The sequence below is a fragment of the Ochlerotatus camptorhynchus genome, unplaced genomic scaffold (genome assembly GCF_037179485.1).
Source record: "Ochlerotatus camptorhynchus isolate MF236.1 unplaced genomic scaffold, CSIRO-AGI_Acam_v1.1 ptg000408l, whole genome shotgun sequence".
Taxonomy (NCBI): domain Eukaryota; kingdom Metazoa; phylum Arthropoda; class Insecta; order Diptera; family Culicidae; genus Ochlerotatus; species Ochlerotatus camptorhynchus.
The window spans coordinates 855525-876069 of record NW_027040894.1 but is presented as its reverse complement, the minus strand read 5'-3'; positions in this window follow the sequence as shown (position 1 = coordinate 876069).

Sequence of the window (20545 nt, the reverse complement as noted above, 5' to 3'; positions counted from 1 at the left end):
TGGATTGAATCCGGACCGCGGTACGCTTTTGGCGACGCACTCACACGGTCCGAGCTCTCGGAAATAATGGTCCACGGGGTTGTAGTGGAAAGGACCTCGTCGACGGATGATTGGCGACCGTCGGAATATATTTCGCTTCGAAGATTAGCGAACTTCACCCACCTCCGTTTAGCTACCTTCGAAAAGGCGGGCCTTAGCAGGGCGCACGAGTCACGGGAAATGTCCGTCTCCCACGAAAGATGATGACGATGCCACAGATGGAATCCCCGATCCGGCATTGACGATAGCCGAACGGAACGTATATCCAGCCATTACAAAAAAAGCGCAACGCGTTTGAAATCCAACGCGAACTCACATTACTTATACAATTCTAAATTTTAACAAAATTCAATAAAATTACCTTTTTTGTACAATATCACAAATAAACGCACTGAACAGACTACGCGGAACTTAATACGGACTTATGTCCACTGTACAAAAAGAAAGAAAACGTTTAAAAAACCACTGGTTGATAAAAACTCACTCACTACTATTTAGTACATTTAGAGAAACTTATCGCACAAAATCAATTTGATTTAATATAACTCGAGAACGTAAAGTAATTCGCGCACTTCTGTTATCCAGCCGATTCGAAAGCGAAATGGATGAGTCAGAATAATTTTGCGAGCAGGAAAATTCCTAACGACCTTTTCCTATTCAGATAGGTCATCTTTTAAAAACTCCCTCTTTATTCGAGAGTTGCGCCAAACCTTTCGAATGGCGACGGACTTCTTGGCGCCTCCAGAAAGAATGTACAATATAATACAGCTCACTATAAGTTGAGCTTTTATGGCGAAGTTGTAGCCTAGACACAGTAAATATGGCAAAGTTGTAAAATCGACACAGTAATGGTCTGATTTTATTTACACGGTTGAAATATTTCATTTCTTAGCAAACTTGACATAAAAAGGATTTCATTGTTAATTAAATTAGATTTCAACGAAAGACTATTTACAAATAACGTAAAACGATACAGAACCAAATCACTTCAAATTTTGGCAGGGTGTTTCTGACCCCCAAAACTACCATTCCAGAGGGTAGCGTTTGAAATCCCAGATTTGACCTATTTTGAAAAACTCTAATGATGATGATGGTCCCACCTCTTACCCCTACAAAGGTTTGAGCTGGACGATTTATCTTTAAGATAATTAAATATGACATTTTAACCAGGTTGGTAAACAAAATCGAACTGGTTTCAGTTACAGATATAAATTCCCTCTAGAGTTTACAGTTGCTTCACAGCGATATAAATGTTGAAAAGCTCAGGCGTCCACCTCTTAGTTCGCCTTTTTGTCCACCTAAAATATTCATAAGTATTACAAGCAATCAAGAGTTAATGAACAATCAACAAAGCATCCTATTACACTAGTAACCCCGCAATCTGATGCTATCATAATTTTCAGCAATGTCAGGAATGCTCACGAACCCCCAACATTTGCCAGAAAACTTACTACTAACTCAAGGTATCTTCCAAATAAGCTTCAAAATTGCATTTTTTTTATCAAATGTTAAATTCAGTCCTCTATATCCGTAATACGCGCGCGAGGCTCAAACCTTTGTAGACTACTATTTTTTTTTTTACTACTACTATTAAATCATATATCAAAAATCCATCATCACCATCGTGGCGAACAAAATAGTTTTTGCAGTGCTACAATAATTATTGAAAAGTCGTTATAACAGCTATCCATACAAAGTAATCCGTTAAAAATAACTTCGTCAAGATACATAATTTGTCAATTCATAAAAAAAAAATCACTGGATAACCGTTCAAAAGACAGTTTTAACGTGTGAAATGCAATGTCTCTTAAATTCTGCTAATGTTGTTGAACGTTTAATGTGTCTAGGCATCGAATTGAAAACATTTATTCCTTTAAAAAATAATGAATTCTGTGAAGCACAAGTCAAGAAATGTGGTGTTCTTATTTCATCCGCGTTTCTAGTATTATATCTATGATAGTCACTTCCTCTTTCAATTCGATCACACAAATATCGAGGCAGCAAACCGTTAACTACTTTAAAAATGAACACCATAGTCAAATATACAATTCTTTGCTCCACCGACAACCATTGTAAGGCGTCTAACATCAAAGTTGAGGAAGTGAATCTATTACATCTCAAAATCAAACGCATTATTTTATTCTGCAAGCGCTGTAATCTCGATATTTGTGTTGCATTCGACAGAAATAAAATGGATGGGCAAAAGTCTAGATGAGGAGAGATGATTGATTTGTATAGCTGTATTTTACTGGCAATAGTTAAATCGTTTTTCAATCGACATAGAATTCCATACTTCTTGGCAATTTTCTTGATGACATTGTCAATGTGAGAGTTGAACTTAAGTTTGTCATCAATAATCACGCCAAGATATTTAATCTCCTGAACGCGATCAATAGTCTCATCATCAATTACAACAGAGACGTTCTCATTTAATCGATTCCGCGAAATTACCATAAATTTAGTTTTACTTGTATTCAATTTTAACTGCTTACACTTCAATCATCTACTTAGATACTGCAAATCTTCATTCAAGTGTGAGACGGCAACTTCTAAATCCTTAGCTGCAATGAATAACACAGTATCATCTGCAAAAAGGTTAATGTCGCAAAACCGTAAAACACGTCGCAAGTCATTAATATACATAATAAATAAAAGGGGCCCTAATACACTTCCCTGGGGCACTCCAAGGTTGTTCCCCACGGGACTGGAAACAGAATCATTAAAAACAGTCCGTTGAGTTCTGTCAGACAAATAGCTTTCAAACCATTTATATGCAGTACTCGTAATTCCAAAGCGCTTGATTGTACTTAACAGTAAGGGCCTAGAAATTGTTTCAAAAGCGCGTTTCAGATCCAAAAAAACAGCAACAATCGTATCTTTACGCTCCAAGTTGTCTTTCCACTTTGCTAACACCAAATTCAATGCAGTTTCACAAGAATGACCTTCCCGATATCCCGATTGTTCTGGTATCAACAAAGAGTTGCTATTCAAATACTCCAACAGCTGGCCTTTAATAACAAGTTCTAAGATTTTCTCTAATGTGTGCAACATGTTGATGGGACGAAACTCTTCGGCTTTAATCGTTCCAGCAACTTTTTGAATAGGAATCACTAAGGATTCCTTCCAAATTTGTGGCACATGTCCATTCTGCAATGATTCATTAATAAGGTCCAGAAAGATGTGGCCAATGACATGAAAGCAATCTTGAATAACTCTAGCATTAACATTATCTACTCCAGCCGATTTTCCTAATGAAAAACAAATAACTCTAAGTTCATCTAATGTAATTGGGTGAAAAACTTCAAATCTGCAACTACTATTAACTGGCTGTTTTATTTCGTCAGGTTCATCGACCAATTCAATAGATTGATTAATCAATGAAACACTGTCTACGAAATAATCATTAAACTTAGATGCAATTACTTGTTCTGACTGTTCTAATGTGCCATTAAAAGTTATGGACCGCGGTTTGCAATTACTAGGTTTTAATAAAGATTTCAAAATTTTCCATAACTCTTTGCTGTTGTTTTGATGCTGATCAATCTTCCTTTGAACATATTCACAACGAGTTTTCTTTATCGATTGTGAATACTTATTACGCGCGATTGTGTACCTAGTCCAATGATTGTCATTATTAGAGCTACAAAACTTTTTGTACCATTTGTCCCTTTTCCGTTTAAGACGCAAAAGATCCAAATTGTACCAGCTGTTCGAGTTTTTCAAAGAAACAAACTTTTGCTCAACTAGTTGATTGGTACACGTTTTCAAAGCGTTATTAAGAACAGCTGTAGATTCATCTAAGTTACCGGCCGCGAATGGAAAATCCAGGCTTCTCTCAACAAGATTTGAAACAGCTTGCTTCGAATATTTCCTCCAGCACTTCAATTTTACAAAATTATCGTTATCGTTAACATGGTCTAAGACATTAATCACTAAAGTCTCATGATCGGTTATTTTCAAATCAGTATCCGTAACTGAACAAATGGAATCAAAATTGGAATAAACGTGGTCAATTAAAGTTCTACTGTGCCTGGAAATACGCGTATATTCATTTACCGTTTGCTTTAAATTAAAAAACTCAGCTAAACGCTTCAAATGATTCGAATTATGGTTATCACGCCAATTAATATTAAAATCACCAGCCAATATATTTAATTTACTAGAATCAAGGAATGTCTCGAGCCAGTTCTCTAAAACTTCAAAAAAACGCTGGTCACTAGAACTGGGAGAATGATACAAAACACCATAATTACCCATCTTCATGCCACGTACAACTGTAATGCCCAAGAACCAGTTGCCATCAATAACTTCGTTGGTACGAAGGTTGAATTGAACTGATTCTTTGACATAAATAGCAACACCGCCAGTGTGTCTAGAATGTGATAAACAAGCAGCAACAATATATCCCGGAATACTATACTGATCAAAAGCTTCAGTTTCTACAATATGAGTTTCAGATAATAAAACTAAAAGAGGACGTTTTTCCTCAACAATCTGACGTAATGCTACGTAGTTTGTTGACAACCCCGCAATATTCAAATATAAAAAATCGAATTGATTCACATTCCTGGAACTTGGCTGCTATTTATTGAAACGCAAGCTGCTTTTCTTCTGATCAAAAAGTCTTTTATAGAGCAAACATTCCGAGCTAAATGCGGCATGGTTGACGTCTAAGTTCATTTTTCGTTCTTTATTCATTTTCAAACAATTAATACATTTCAATACAGTTGACGTACACTCCGACGTTTTGTGTTGTTGGCTGCACCTAGAGCATGTATCACAATTTTTGCAATCCATGCTCTTGTGCCCAAATTCTCCACATTTGAAGCATCTCAACACATTAATCGCGGGAACTATCGAGCACCGATCAAACCCTACATTTACTTTTTTCGCACATAACAAACATTTATAAGTATCGACATCGACTTCAATTACAACACTAAACTTGTTATAAGTGAAGCGTGGATTTTCAAACATGTTCACTACTTTTACATCATTAATAGCGATGTCTTCATTTTGACTTTTTAAGTAGTCAATAAAGACATCGGAGGAAAACTGATCGCTCATACCCACTATTTTCAATCTTGGCACCGAAGTGGGAACAACAGCACTATATTTTTCACCCAGATTGCTTTCAATACCATTTTTCACATCACTTACGTTTGCTCCTGTTGCACACTCAACAATAATGGAGCCTAATCTCGGTGGAAAAACGTAAACGTCTCGATGAAAAGATCCATAAAATCGTTACTAAATACATCAACAAATGGCATGAAGCTAATCGCACGAAAGAGCGTATTTTCGGAATTGGCTTGATGGAGAATTTGGCATCGAGGAATTCATCGAACAGGAGCAATGTGTTGCCTCAACCTCGGCCTCGGGAACAAAACGTGGACGACCTTCAAAACCTTTCTTGGATTTGAGTGAAAGAGGAAAACGTCACGTCATCGATAAAGAAGCAGTTGTTCCAAAATTCGATACCATCAAGAAAGCTTTGTTATTTGCAAGACGGACCGCTTATAATCGAAAGGATTTTAAGTTAGTTAAAGTTATTGGGCATATTTTAAAAAACCAAAAAAGCTCTAAAACCATGCTGGCTCAACTAACTGATCAACGAGGAATGATGTCACCAGAAGAGGCTTTTAGTGTACTTATCGAGGCTGGATTGAGTAGATTTCAATACGAAGTAATACATAGTGAATCACCTTCAAGATTTCCACCTTATTATGTGATCGGAGCAGTGAAAAAAATATGCGCCCCTCCTAGTGAATTCATCGAAGAAAGTGCGTTGAAAATAAGAGTGAAACTCCAGGCGCTGATGGAAAATACAGTGAAACGAATCGTCCAAATAATTGATGCAGAGCTCAACGAGTATATGGATAGCAACGATCTAGTTTCTACGGAACTGGTTCTTCTATGTAGCTGGGGTATGGACGGATCAACTGGATATTCGCAATATCATCAAGTGCTACAAGAAGGATGTCAGGACGATTCAGATGTATTTTCGTCCACTTTAACACCTATTCAGTTGTTCGTGTACAATGATCGAAAGGAAAATATGTGGTTTAATCCCATGCCTCAAAGTATTCGATTTTGTAGGCCATTCATCCTTGAATTCATTAAAGAGAGTAAAGAAGTTATTGTGGCTACAAAACAGGATGTAGAAAAAGAAATGAGTGAACTAACGCTAGTGAAAATTGAACTCTCAAACGACAAGTTTATACTTGTTGATTTTGTCCTCAGTATGATAGACGGAAAAGTCTTAACTTATATCACTGGAAATTCGTCGATGCAGAATTGTCCAATATGTGGGGCAACACCAAATGTAATGAATGATGCAGAGAAATTCGAGGAAGGATTTATATCAAACGAAGAAGCCTTGCATTACGGCATATCTCCACTTCATGCTTGGATAAGATTTTTCGAATGCCTTTTGCATATTGCATACAGAATGGATATCAAAAAATGGAAGGTAACGAAACCGTTCAAAGAACTAAATGAACAAAGAAAAAAACATGTGACGACACAGCTTTACGAAAAATTTAGAGTAAGAGTAGATCAACCACGATCGGGTGGAGCAGGTAGCAGTACTACAGGAAACGTTTGTCGAAGAGCATTTGGAAATCCCAAGCTTTTAAGCTCCGTGCTGAACATTGATGAAGAGTTAATTTTCAGATTCCGGAATATATTAATTGCTATTAACTGCCAAGAGCCAATAAACCCGGAAAAATTTGATGCATATTGCAAGGAAACATAAAGGCTCTATCTTAAATTGTATGATTGGTACAAAATTCCTGCAACCGTGCGCGTCTCCAGTATTTTACTGAGAAGCAGCACAATGTTTTCACTATCGAAATCAATTTCAATAGAAAATACAGACTACAAAAGAAGACTAGAGAAAACGATTCGAGACCGAAGACAAATTGAGACTAATACTTTTATGAACAGAGTTAGCCCTTTTTATACCGTTGAAAATAATCTTAGGTATGAACATGATATAAACCACAGGTAACATTTAGTCTGCTAGGTACCTTCTAGCACGATGTATGATGTTTAAGATTTTACCTGAATTAATTGCTAGTTACAGTAAATGTTTAATCACCCAAGTAACATTGCTAGTTTTATCCCAGAACACCAGAAATTCTGCAAAGATTTTATTTAATTATATTCAGAATTAAGTTCTTTTGAAATATGATCGATCTTTCATTGGAGCTCTCTCTCAGAATTATTTGTTTGATAAACTTGATTGATGATTTTGACTAAGATCGGTCTCGTGACCGTTGGCAGAAACCCACGTAAGATACTACAAGCCATCATCTGGTGAGTCAACCAAGCTTTATCTTTTTTGTGGAGTGTTTCCATCGCCACGGAGTAGTTATTTGCCAGTCCTAAGGCTGATGTAATTTGAGTTGAGTTTCGTGACGACTTGCCGAAACTCGTGACTCGTCGATTCCGCTGAAAGCATGCGCGCGTAATTCGACGCTGCAAATAATTGTCACAGGACAGGAGCACATGCCTTGGTAGAGCTGAGCTACCGATTTGTGACGACACCCAACAACACATAACACCGAGTACATGAGCCCATGAGATAAACGGCGCCGGTGGTGTAGTGGTAAGCGTGATTACCTCTCACCCCAGCAGGCCTGGGTTCAATCCCAGTCGGCGCCGCCGGGATGTTCTGAGGCATAACATCTCTGATCACGCCTTCCTTCGGATTGGTCCCCGGTCCCCGGTTCATGAGTTGATGGGTTGATAGGTAGGGTCCAGGTGTGGAAGCTGCCTTCCTGGCACGTCGGTAGCATTGGTGCTCAGCACGGAAAACCAGATCGACGGAAAAAAACAAACCAAAAGAAAAAAAAAATGAGCCCATGAGAGACAAAAACGAGAATGAGAGTATGCTAGGGAAAGAGAAAAACCGCACACAGTAGGAAAGCGAATAGGAACAAACACACAGAAACAGAAATAAAAACGAAATTTGTACAAATGTAAATAATCAGTAAGAGGCACTCAATATATCGTCGTTCATGTTATAAATAAATGTTGTTTTCCCGTTCCAAATTTCTATAGCTTTAATTATTTGAATGTTTTGACAATACTCCGCGTTCGTGTTAATTTTTGTTGCCCGTCTTCTTGTTGAGTTTAAATGGTAGGGAGTACATTTCACTACCAGATTAGGGAGACGTCTAGCGGCAGGTGACTGGCTGATGATGAGAAGTTCTCTCTCGTAGAGTTTTAGGGTATGCTCTACCGTTTCCCTGAGTGACTTTCTTGAGTGTGAATTCATGGGGATAATAGGGAATTCCCGTTTGGTCATTTAGTTGGAAGCTGCTGGAACGATCCGTAAATTCTTTCTAGAAATTAATGGACTCGCCCTTAGGAGAGCCTCATCCGGGTAAATTAACTTGGACGTGTGGTCTCCCTTGCAGAGTAGCGCTTAAGCCACGCGTATTTAAGCGGGATCGTCTGGGCTAGCTACAGGGTCGATAGGTAGGGTAGGGTCCAGGTGTGGGAGCTGCCTTCCATGCGTCGGTAGCATTGGTGCTCAGCACGGAAAATAAGATCGACGGAAAACAAACCAAACGAAAAAAAAAGTAAGAAATACTGATGGAAATTTATATTTACACAAATTCACATGTATGAGGAGTCGTGAACAGATTTAGAAATTCATATCAAATCATAGGGGCCTTGCAATAAAAAAAAGATCAGGGATCCCAAGGGTGGTTAAGACGGCCCTGGTCGCGACCTAAACTTTGAGAAACGCTAGTCTGAAAAATCATCGAAATCCGGGCTATCTTTGAACGCCAAATGGACTTGAAATCACAAAAAAAAATGGCTTTAACGTAACAAAAATTAACTAAAAATTGCCAAATTTGCTCAGAAATATAGTGATAAAATAACTCAACAAATCTAACATTCGTATTAATGAATCATGACAAACTGGACATGTGCCACAAATTTGGAAGGAATCCTTAGTGGTCCCTATTCAAAAAGTTGCTGGAACGATTAAAGCCGAAGAGTTTCGTCCCATCAACATGTTGCACACATTAGAGAAAATTTTAGAACTTTTGTTAAAGGCCAGCTGTTGGAGTATTTAAATAGTAATACTTTGTTGATACCAGAGCAATTGGGATATCGGGAAGGTAATTCTTGTGAAACCACGTTGAATTTTGTATTAGCGAAGTGGAAAAATAACTTGGAGTGTAAAGATACGATTGTTGCTGTTTTTTGGATCTTAAACGCACTTTGGAAACAATTTCTAGGCCGCTTTGGATTTACGAGTACTGCATATAAATGGTTTGAAAGCTATTTGTCTGACAGAACTCAACGGATGATTCTGTTTCCAGTCCCGTGGGGAATAACCTTGGAGTGCCCCAGGAAAGTGTATTAGGGCCCCTGTTATTTATTATGTATATTAATGACTTGCGACGTGTTTTACGATTTTGCGACATTAATCTTTTTGCAGATGATACTGTGTTATTCATTGCAGTTAAGGATTTAGATGATGCCGTTTTACACTTGAATGAAGATTTGGGATCTCTAAGTAGATGGTTGAAGTATTAGCAGTTGAAATTGAATACAAGTGAAACTTAATTTATGGTAATTTCGCGGAATCGAGTACATGAGAACGTTTCTGTTGTAATTGATGATGAGACTATTGATCGCGTTCGGGAGATTAAATATCTTGGCGTGATTATTGATGACACACTTAAGTTCAACTCTCACATTGACAATGTCATCAAGAAAATTGCCAAGAAGTATGGAATTCTATGTCGACTGAAAAACGATTTAACTATTGCCAGTAAAATACAGCTATACAAATCAATCATCTCTCCTCATCTTGACTTTTGCCCTTCCATTTTATTTCTTACCAATGCAAAACAAATATCGAGATTACAGCACTTGCAGAATAAAATAATGCGTTTGATTTTGAGATGTAATAGATTCACTTCCTCAACTTTGATGCTAGACGCTTTACAATGGTTGTCGGTGAAGCAAAGAATTGTATATTTGACTATGGTGTTCATTTTTAAAGTAGTTAACGATTTTCTGCCTCGATATTTGTGTGATCGAATTGAAAGAGGAAGTGACTTTCAAAGATATAATACTAGAAACGCGTTTGAAATAAGAACACCACATTTCTTGACTTATGCTTCACAAAATTCATTATATTATAAAGGAATAAATGTGTTCAATTTGATGCCTAGACATATCAAACGTTCAGCAACACTTACAGAATTTAAAAGACCCTGCACTTCATACGTTACAACTGTCTTTTGAACAGTTATCCAGTGATTTTTTTATGAATTGACAAATTATGTATCTTGACGAAGTTATCTCTAACGGATTATTTTATATGGATAGCTGTCATAACGACTTTTTAATAATTATTGTAGCACTGCAAAAACTATTTCTGTTCGCCAAGAGGGTGATGATGGATTTTTAATATATGATTTTATAGTAGATTAATTAAAAAAAAAAGTAGTCTACAAAGGTTTGAGCCTTGCGCGCGTATTACGGATATAGAGGACTGAATTTAACATTTGATAAAAAAAAAATGCAATTTTGAAGCTTATTTGAAAGATACCTTGAGTTAGTAGTAAGTTTTCTGGCAAATGTTGGGGGTTCGTGAGCATTCCTGACATTGCTGAAAATTATGATAGCATCAGATTGCGGGGTTGCTAGTGTAATAGGATGCTTTGTTGATTGTTCATTAACTCTTGATTGCTTGTAATACTTATGAATATTTTAGGTGGACAAAAAGGCGAACTAAAAGGTGGACGTCTTTTGCTTTTCCACATTTATATCGCTGTGAAGCAACTGTAAACTCTAGAGGGAATTTATATCTGTAACTGAAACCAGTTCGATTTTGTTTGCCAACCTAGTTAAAATGTCATATTTAATTATCTTATAGCTAAATCGTCCAGCTCAAACCTTTGTAGGGGTAAGAGGTGGGACCATCATCATCATCAACAGCATCAATGACAATGAATTTTCAAAAGGTCATTAATATTCTGAAATTGTTCGTGAATCGCTTAAACATATCTAAGGCTTTTTAAGTGGCCTCAGATAGCCTAGTCAGAAAAAGGCACGGTATTACCAAGCCATAGGCGGCGGGTTTGGTTGACGACCGGTCAAGGAAGTCTTTCGAGTTGGAAATTTTCTCGACTTTTTTTACCATACAGGGGGTTATTTCTAGTGTCGAAGTGACTTCATCACTAGTGAGTTGACAAAAGTTGCGTCGTGGTGATTTACAAGGATAGTCCCATTCCACCTGGACAATAGTCAAGATGTAATTGTAATCTATGATCACGATTCCTCCCTTAATGAGCTTTGTGGAAAGTTTTCAACTGGTGACGCTCTCCTGGTGTGTGGTGATTATAATGGTGGTGTTCAATTGACAACGTCATCCAATGTGATGTTTCTCCACTACCGCTGTCCAGTAGCACTATTTTGGGATGGTATGGATTATTTGTGTTTTGGCCAAGGGATCTTGTGCGCAATCCGCTCGATCGTATTCTCGATCTGGTTTTGTGTTTGCCTGATTGTGAGGCTACTGTGAATTGACTCTCACCACCCCCGCTCAAGATCACTCTACCAGCGCTTGTGGTGTGTGACGAACCGATTAAAAGACATAAGGAGCTACCTCTAAACTTTCAAATGATTGATTTTGCGGCCTATTCGGACTTTTTGCTAAACGTTGACTGGAATGTGATTTCTACTATCATCGATGTCGATGAAATGGCGGAAATGTTTTGTTCCATTTTGAACACTTGGCTTGTTTCGAATGTTCCACGCACTAGGCCGTCAGTTTCGCCCACCTGGAGTACTCTCCGTTTACGGGATTTAAAACGCACACCCAATGCTTGTCAACGGAAACTACGTCGTCAACGAAGGTCTGGCAACCAGTGCTGTAAATTCTCAAAATCAATTGAACATTTTGATGAAAATGAGAAAAGCAGCTATCCGGTGATATCAGTTGCTTAGTCATTTGACGAGGGCATGGATCATTCTCATTTGAGAAACGCTTGATATCATTCAATAGAGTGTAACCAACACATAAACGGAGCTCTGGTCGACATTCCAGCGAAAAAGCCAAGCCAACCCGACACCAACCTGACTACTACCAAACCCCAACCCGATGTTGACCCAACATAAACCCTAAATTGACCCGACAACAACACGAAATTGGGTCGACATCGACCTTAAATTTGCCTTACATTGATCCAACATCGAGTCGACTTGTCTGTTCGGGACCATTTTGCTGGGTTTCTTCCATACTCCACAGTCGTATATCAAATGATTGTGAGTGACTCAATTGACAGTGACGATGAGCTTCGAATGAGAAAGGGGCTATTCAAATTATGGTCATGTGAGAATTCGTTTTCACAGAATTGATTGAATGGTTGTATTGGTTCATCTTCAATCGAATGAAATGAAAATTATCAGCACTGCTGGCAACAAACGAAGTTTTCAATAAGCCAGCAATGCGTACCGGGTTTTGAATGCCACGCTCTACAAATCTTACGTATTGCGTGTTCAAATGGGTCTGAGAAGAAATTCACGTGGTTTTTGGCGCTCTGTTAACTCCAAACGGAAAAGTGCAGTGATCCCAACTAGCAATGGGCGATCTAGGATCGAAACACAAAAGATCGATTCTTTTGGTTCGATTAATCGATTTTTTGAATCGATCTAAACACGACAAAAATCAACTGGATCGATCCTTTTCATTCGATTTTTTTTTCGATCCAACAAAAAAAAAATCAGTGCATTTGCATATGCAATTTAATATTGACCTGTATCTGGAGTCTTCAGCTCACGCTCGGGCAGTTAAAATTGTGTCTGAGCAGATCTATAGTACCGAAAGAGTATACGATGATTGCACACATCTGTCCCCCCACCAAAACCAACCGGAGGCCTGTGGGATATTTATGACGAAATGGTAAAGAAAGTTATTAATCTACATATGTACAAACATTCACTTCTTATGATATATTTCAGGATCATCAGTCCTCTGCTATGTCAGAACTGGATCGCCATGGGGGCATATCGGCAGAATTACAAAATTTCTTGCATCAGCCTGTTTTCCCACGTTCTGTCGATCTTTTTCGATGATGGGAGAAAATCCGTAGAGTATATCCCCATGTAAATCCCATTGCTTGAGACTATTTATCAAGAATGGTGACAAGTGTTCCGTCTGAGAGGCTATTCTTCAGAACTGGTGAAACCACATAGAATCGATATCGGCTCAATGCAAAACGCATGGCCCAATTAGCTTTCTTGGGATCCCTCTTAGATGAGTTTTGGGATATCTGAATTAAGTACTTTCCGTACTTACCTGCTTTTACACTCCGACCATCTAATCGTTTTGTTCAATATGTTAATCTTTCGTTTTTTTTAAATCGTTTATCTAATACCAATAACACGAATATTATAAACAGTGAAATCATTAAACTAATCAAGAATCCTGAGCAAAAACTTCCACATGTCAAATATAGTCATTTACTATATTCTCACGTATACCATCCGTTAAAGAGTTCGATCCGCGGTACACGGAAAAGACCGTAAAGCATGGAGGTGGTAGCATCATGGTTTGGGGCTGTTTTTCTTGGTATGGATTAGGTCCCATTTTCCGTATTAATTCCATCATGACCAGATTTGAATACAAAGAAATCATGGAGAAGGTTATGCTCCCTTATGCAGAATAGAACATGTCTCTTATATGGCATTTTCAGCAAGACAATGATCCGAAACACACTTCTAAGTATGTAAAGGAATGGTTTCGTGCAAACAAAGTATTGGTTATTTCATGGCCTAGCCAATCTCCTGACATCAACCCCATCGAAAATGTATGGAACGAGCTTACAAGAAAGTTATCTGGTCGAGTATTTTCAAATAAGGATCAACTATGGACCCCAGTTCAAAAATAGTAGTATGCTATACCAAAGGAAACTTTTCAGTGCTTGGTTGAGTCAATGTCAAGAAGATTGAACAAGGTTCTACTTAACAATGGAGGGCACAGCGGTTGCTAAGCGTCATTAGTCTAATAAAACTTATACAATTCAGTGTTCACTCGGCTGTCGACAAAAGCAGACCACTCTCGATGTGTGCTACGCGATCGTCTGTTTTCTCGGCAGCAACCATTGTGTGGTCCTCCTCATTGTTCTTCATCAGCAGTTCTTTCGGTCGATGCGTCGTCGACTTTGGAAAGCAACCGTTTCGTGATGAGTGTGTGAGTGCTGACCACGTTTTGCGTCCATTGCTGCAATGGACGCGCTCTGACCCTCGTTGGCGTACAACAATTTGCCATACAATGAAACTACTGGAAGCGGCTCCAGTTCTGAGGGAGGAGGCTTTTTGGATAGCGGAAGATAAAGTGTTTATTGTATTGTACCTTTTGACTATATTTTTAAGATGTATTGTATAGTGACCAAGAATCCTCGGCTCTGTAAAGTTAATTCGGTTGAGCCTTACCAAATAAATTAATAAAAAAAAAAAAAAAAAAAAAAAAACTTATACAATTATTTTCAAGCTTATTTCACTGACCAGGCATATTTTATATATGATTCTAATGAGTGAGTCATTGAATATTTTAACTTTGAGTTTTCTCGTGCAATTACTTAATTTTTATTACACTATCAAATGCTTAACTTTAAAGTCGAATAAAATGCAGTTGAATGAACACAACCTAAAATTTCGCACTTATATTGCCTACACCACATTCACTGCGTACGTACAAAATTTATTTCTAAACGATATCAATCATCACACTAAATGACTATAGGTGAAATGTAATAACAAGATAGTCTATGTAACGTAATATCAACTCTAGGTTGAACTTGGCTTAATTTGCACCAACTTTCCTATAATCCGTTATATTTGAATCATTTTTCTGCCATTTTTAAAAATGAATCGATTCAAATGATCGATTCGAAATGATTGATTAAATCGGTGAATGGATTATTTGCAAAAAAATGAATCGATTCACTAAGATCGATTCTTGCTTCAAGATCGCCCAATGCTAGTCCCAACGAATGTCTATCTGAACGACTACAGCGTCAGCTACAGAGTCATGCCAGTTGTTTGTCAAGCATTTTGCATCCAGATACGCAACGAATCCCGCCTCAAACTTGGAAATTGATGAAGCCATCCGTGATGTTCCCGCTGATTTTGTTGAGCTTGGGCTATTTGCTGTAAATACAGAAATGGTCTCACTGGCTGCAGCTAAGCTGAGACGTTCGTTTGTCCCTTGTACTGACGATTTGCCTGCAGTTATAATAGGGTAGAGAACTACTTCGGCCTAATCACCCATTTTGGGCCTATCGAGCAGAAAACCTCAAATAAAACCATGATTTCAGAGTTTACAAGTCAATTATGCGTTTGGTACGATACTTTAGTTAATAAGCTACCGAACGAAGTCAATGAGAACGCGTCATATGAACGTTTGCACCCATAACTCCCAAAAGCAAAAGAAGCGCTCCGACCGAATAAATTTTTATCTTCATCCGATAGGCCGAAGTGAATTCATTATCGTTCCAATAGCGTTTCAATGCCTTAGGCCGAGTTTAGAATCCGTAGGCCGAGTTTGGTGTCAAGAAGCAGTGTTAGACTTTTGACAATATGTCAACGATTTGTTTTTCTGTATCAAATCTTACGGTACGTACGGAAAGGTAAATTAATTTGGAAGCCATCAGTAATAATAACATTCCGTTTGGTGCTAAACTGCGCTAGATTAAGAAAGACTAAATGCGGGTTGTGCTTAATAGGCCGGAAATGGGGTAGTTAACCCTATGTCATTGTATTGCCGCTTTGGCACAATAGTTGAGTGATATCTTCAATCGCTCACTTCAGCAAGCAAAATTTCCTCACATTTGGAAGCAAGCGAATTTATGACACACATTTTCAAAAGTGCACACTTAGAAAAGTTCATGTAAATTTAGGTGTTCTGAGGCTGACATATACGAGCGTCAATTTTGGCTTTTTGTTGAATTTTACGTCGTGCATAACGAGTATGGAGGAAAAAGCGCAAGTCGATGTATTTTATACCGACCTGAAGGCGGTGTTCGATAAAATTGATCATAACATACTGCTACACAAGTTATCTTGGAGTTTCTATGCAATTGGTGTCTTGGTTGGAATCCTGCCTTACAGAGCGTGTACTTCAAGTTAAGATTGAGAGTTGTGTATCTTCGCCGTTTTCAAACAAGTCTGGAGTTTCACAAGGTAGTAATCTCGGACCGTTGCTGTTTATTCTGTTCTTCAACGATCTGGGCGAAGGATTCAAGCTAGTATATGCAGATGATTTAAAGCTATACATTGTGGTGCACACACAAGAGGATTGTTGACTTCTGCAAAACTCGATGACTTTGTTTGCCGATTGGTGCCAGAGCAACGAACTGACCAATAGCGTGAAAAATGTCATATAATCACTCACCGCATGGTACATCCAATTAGGTTTGACTATCATATCGACGGCGATACTCTTACCTTAGTTACCAGTGTGACTGATCTGGGGGTTCAACTTGACTCAAAAAAGACGTTTGGTTTACACCATTCAGCGATCATATCGAAAGCAACGCGATAGTTTTGGACCCACATTGTTGGAAGTCATTGTTCAATTTTGGAAAATGCGTCCATCGTTTGGCATCCTCACCATGTCACGTGATGCCTAAGGATCGAACGGGTTCAGGAACAGTTCATTCGTCTAGCACTTGCCGTAGAGTGGTCCTGACAATTTGCCGCCATATTCTGATAGATGCCGACTGGGCTTAGACACACTGGGACGACGACGGAAAGTACAGCAATCGTTGCTTATTGCTAAGCTGTTGAATGATGAAACTGATGCCCCCGAACTGCTTGCAATGTTGAACTTTTGTGTACCGAGCACATCTCTTCGGAATACAACGTTACTGCAACCAAGTTTTCACCGAACCAGCCGAATCAGCGTGTATTCGTGCGTTTACGGCTGTCGAAGAGTTTTTCGAGTTCAATGAACCAACTGGACGTCTTGCAAATCAGATTAGGTCTGTGTTAAATTAGCTTTCATTTTATTCATTAATGCATGATTTTTGTTACCTCACTAGTGACAGAGAGTCACTTCGACTCTCGAAATAATCCCTAGAGTATGATTGTGCTTGCAATAGACTAGATTGGCATAGAAAGCTCTCAATTAAGAACTGTGAAAGAACATCTACAAAACTAAGATGAGAGCCGGAAAAACGCTTCCAACAGAAGCATAAAAAGCCTAGAAGAAGAAGTTATAATCGATTAAATATCAACTTCCAAGCTTATTTCGTAAATTACATCCTTCGGATCGTCGTACCGTAATGCTCTTCTGCCATTTCTTATTATCACTTTCATTACAGCCACTCACCTTTCGGTCGCCTCGAAAGACAGCAGATAGATCCATAGAATATGCCACTGAATGACTTTGAGTCTAGTCACGATAAATTTTCGCCATCGGAATAAGCTCCGGCACGTAAATATATGTGCACATGGAGGGATAGAAACGTGCGAATCGAACCTCCCACCGCCGCCGTCGGAGCCGCTGAAATAAATAAAAAGACAATAGAAAAACGGAGCTTCCCCACCTTGTCTCATTCCCATTTCAACTCTAAGCCACACGACAACGAACCGTTGGTTGCATGTTGGGATTTTCCAATTTTCGTATTCAACAGATGCTGTTTGATTATTGCCTCTAAAAATGTCTGACAGAAATCCAATTCTCAACATGCTTTTGTTTTGACGTGCCGGTGCAGCCCAGACAATACAACAACTTACCTGACTTCTAACAACAGCAAGACTCAACCTGGACCGGACCAACGACGAGGATACAAGGGATCCCCTTGGGGTGCCATCAGTCTTCTTTTAAACCTACGTGGGTAGGATAGTAGACGAGTGGATCCATCCTCAGTCCTTATCTGTGTGTACAAATAAATTTAATGAAAAAGGCTTACGCTAATCATCGGTGTTGGGACTCGACTTGAAATGGCCATGGGGACTACCCCCCCCCTCATCTCACGGCCAGCAGCTTGGACGAATTCATTTTCCCAAGCAGATGTAATGTTTGACCAAAGTCAGCAACCGGAGACTTTATTCCAGAACAAATAGCCGGGAAACTGCAGACGGGGTTTTCCATTTTGGGGTTGCTCAAATTGTTTGAGATAAGCTTTAGATGGGGATTCTCAACTGTTGGCCGATGTAATTCATAAACCAACTAATAAATTAGTTGGTAAAAAAGTGTTTCAATTTTGCAGACTACCCTACCGACGAGAAAATTTCATCCGAACAGTATTGACTTTTCCTTCGGATGCAATATTTATTCTCCGTTGCTTGAGTAACATTTACATTATTATTATACTGAAAAGTGAATATAAATTGTAATATTATACGGCACCGGTGGTGGTGCGGACACAAAAAATAACAAGACCTCGGTACATAGCTGAACCTTGCGAGAAGCAAGTACAACATTGCATCACCGAGAAGTTTTCATCATACCATCATACCGGCAGGTATCAACTGACTGCATGACTGACGTTCGTGAGGGTGGATGGTGATCCATTAGACTGATTCAAATTGACTCTACATTATGACAAATTGGCAACACTTCTAAATAAACTTGATAGCTGTAAATATTCAACAGTTCCAGAAATGCTAGGAGGAAATCAACAAGCGCAAACATTTGATTTAAGAAAAGTTCTGGTCTAAACCAACCTAGCTCAGATTTTGGGAAGTGAAGAAAGTTTAGAAATTTGAATCAGCTTAGTGATCCGTTCCTACATTTACATGTTTGCGCTCCACAAATTAGGTCCCGTCTTGGGTTTTCTCGGATGGATGAACTTACCCAGAGGGCAGCGTAGGCAAACATGGTAGGGGAATGAAACTGATTAAATTTATCTACGTCAAGTTGAAGTGATGCGTCGTCGGGTTGCGAAAATGAAGCAAGCGAACATCAGACTGTGATGGTACAAACAGTGCTAATTTGCGTAATTTATCAAAATCGCAATCGATGGAGCTTTCATCCTCTAGGCTTTTTTGACGCTTTCTTAGCGAGCGTTTTGCAGGCGCTCAATTGATAGTGTTTTAGATGTACTTTCAAAGTTATTAATTGAATGCTTTCTAGCCAACCAATGCATGAATTTGTATATTGTGTGGCAAGCACATATCCAGGCTTCTAAACTTCCAGCAAGAGTTTGCTGGGTAGAAAAAGGATGTGAAAATGAAGTACTGTTCCTTATCCTTTCGCTCCGCCGAAAAAGCTCAAGCAACTATTAATCTGTAAGCAAAGATATGGTAATAAGACGGATAACCACAGGTGGGTGGGAGCTCACGGTCCGCTAGTGTTTGTGAGTTATTTGCCGTTTTTGTTGATGAAAAGTTCCTTAATTTGCCATAATCAGTGCCAAAACAAAAACAAAAAACTTACGGGTGGAATTGGACAGATTTGGACCTGTTTCATACGACCATAAGGTGTATGCTGGTCACAAATGTCTTGCCGAATTGATTTCCTTCGTAAGTGATGTGAGTTTCACGAATAAACACGAGGTGGGTTGATTATAGCAAAACTTGCCATATACAATAGACTGATGCCAAATTTTAAATTTTCGCTCCACAGTGTTCAAACGGTTTCAAATCGGTCCTAATTAGCCTCCGAAAGTTTAAACTCATTTGATAAGAAACTGACTTATCACAAACCAGTTGAAGTTTATATGGAAATTACCATGGGAAAACAAAACTTTTTGTTCATTGTCTTTTAGCCTTTTTACATATTGTACTGTTAACAAATTCTATTGCTATTCTGACTTGAATCATTAATAACTTTTGTTCCTTACATTTGTTCGAAAACTGATCTTCAACAAAGTTGTAGCTGAATAATAAGCTTCAATATGCTTAGCTAAAATTTTCTAAAGTAGAGTGAACTGGTGAATTTTGAGATATTGTAATCTCTACCCAGTTTCCAACCTGAAATTCAATGTTTTAGAGGTAGTTTTGCAAATATACCATATTACAAAATTGTTCGTAAATATAAATCACATACAAGTTATGTTTTGGTTTATATAATTTAAAAAAATAAATGATTCAAGTAATTACTAAGTTTTTCATGGGATTTTCATATTATTTTAGTCTAGTATAGTAATTAAAGTAATGAAATTAAAATGTCCAAAAACACGAGCATGATGGCAAAAATAAGGGATGTGCCGTCAAAATGGCACTATACGCTACTCTACAGAGACTGGTAGGCGATAGACAGGGTATTTTCGAAAATAGGTAGTCTAGGCACTCTTCTGCTCGAATGGTCATCGATAGCTACGAACGAAGCCCGGCTCTCCCGAATGACGAAGAGCGCGCAATACCCGAGAGCGCGATTCATGCATCACGTGATCGTAGGTCATCCGATTTTGAATCTGCCCCCACTGAGCTATATAAGCCCAGCTTCCCCAAGGATCGGTCTCTTAATAAATTAGGTGTATATAGTAGTTGTAGGTTAGTTGTAGTTGTAAATAGTAGT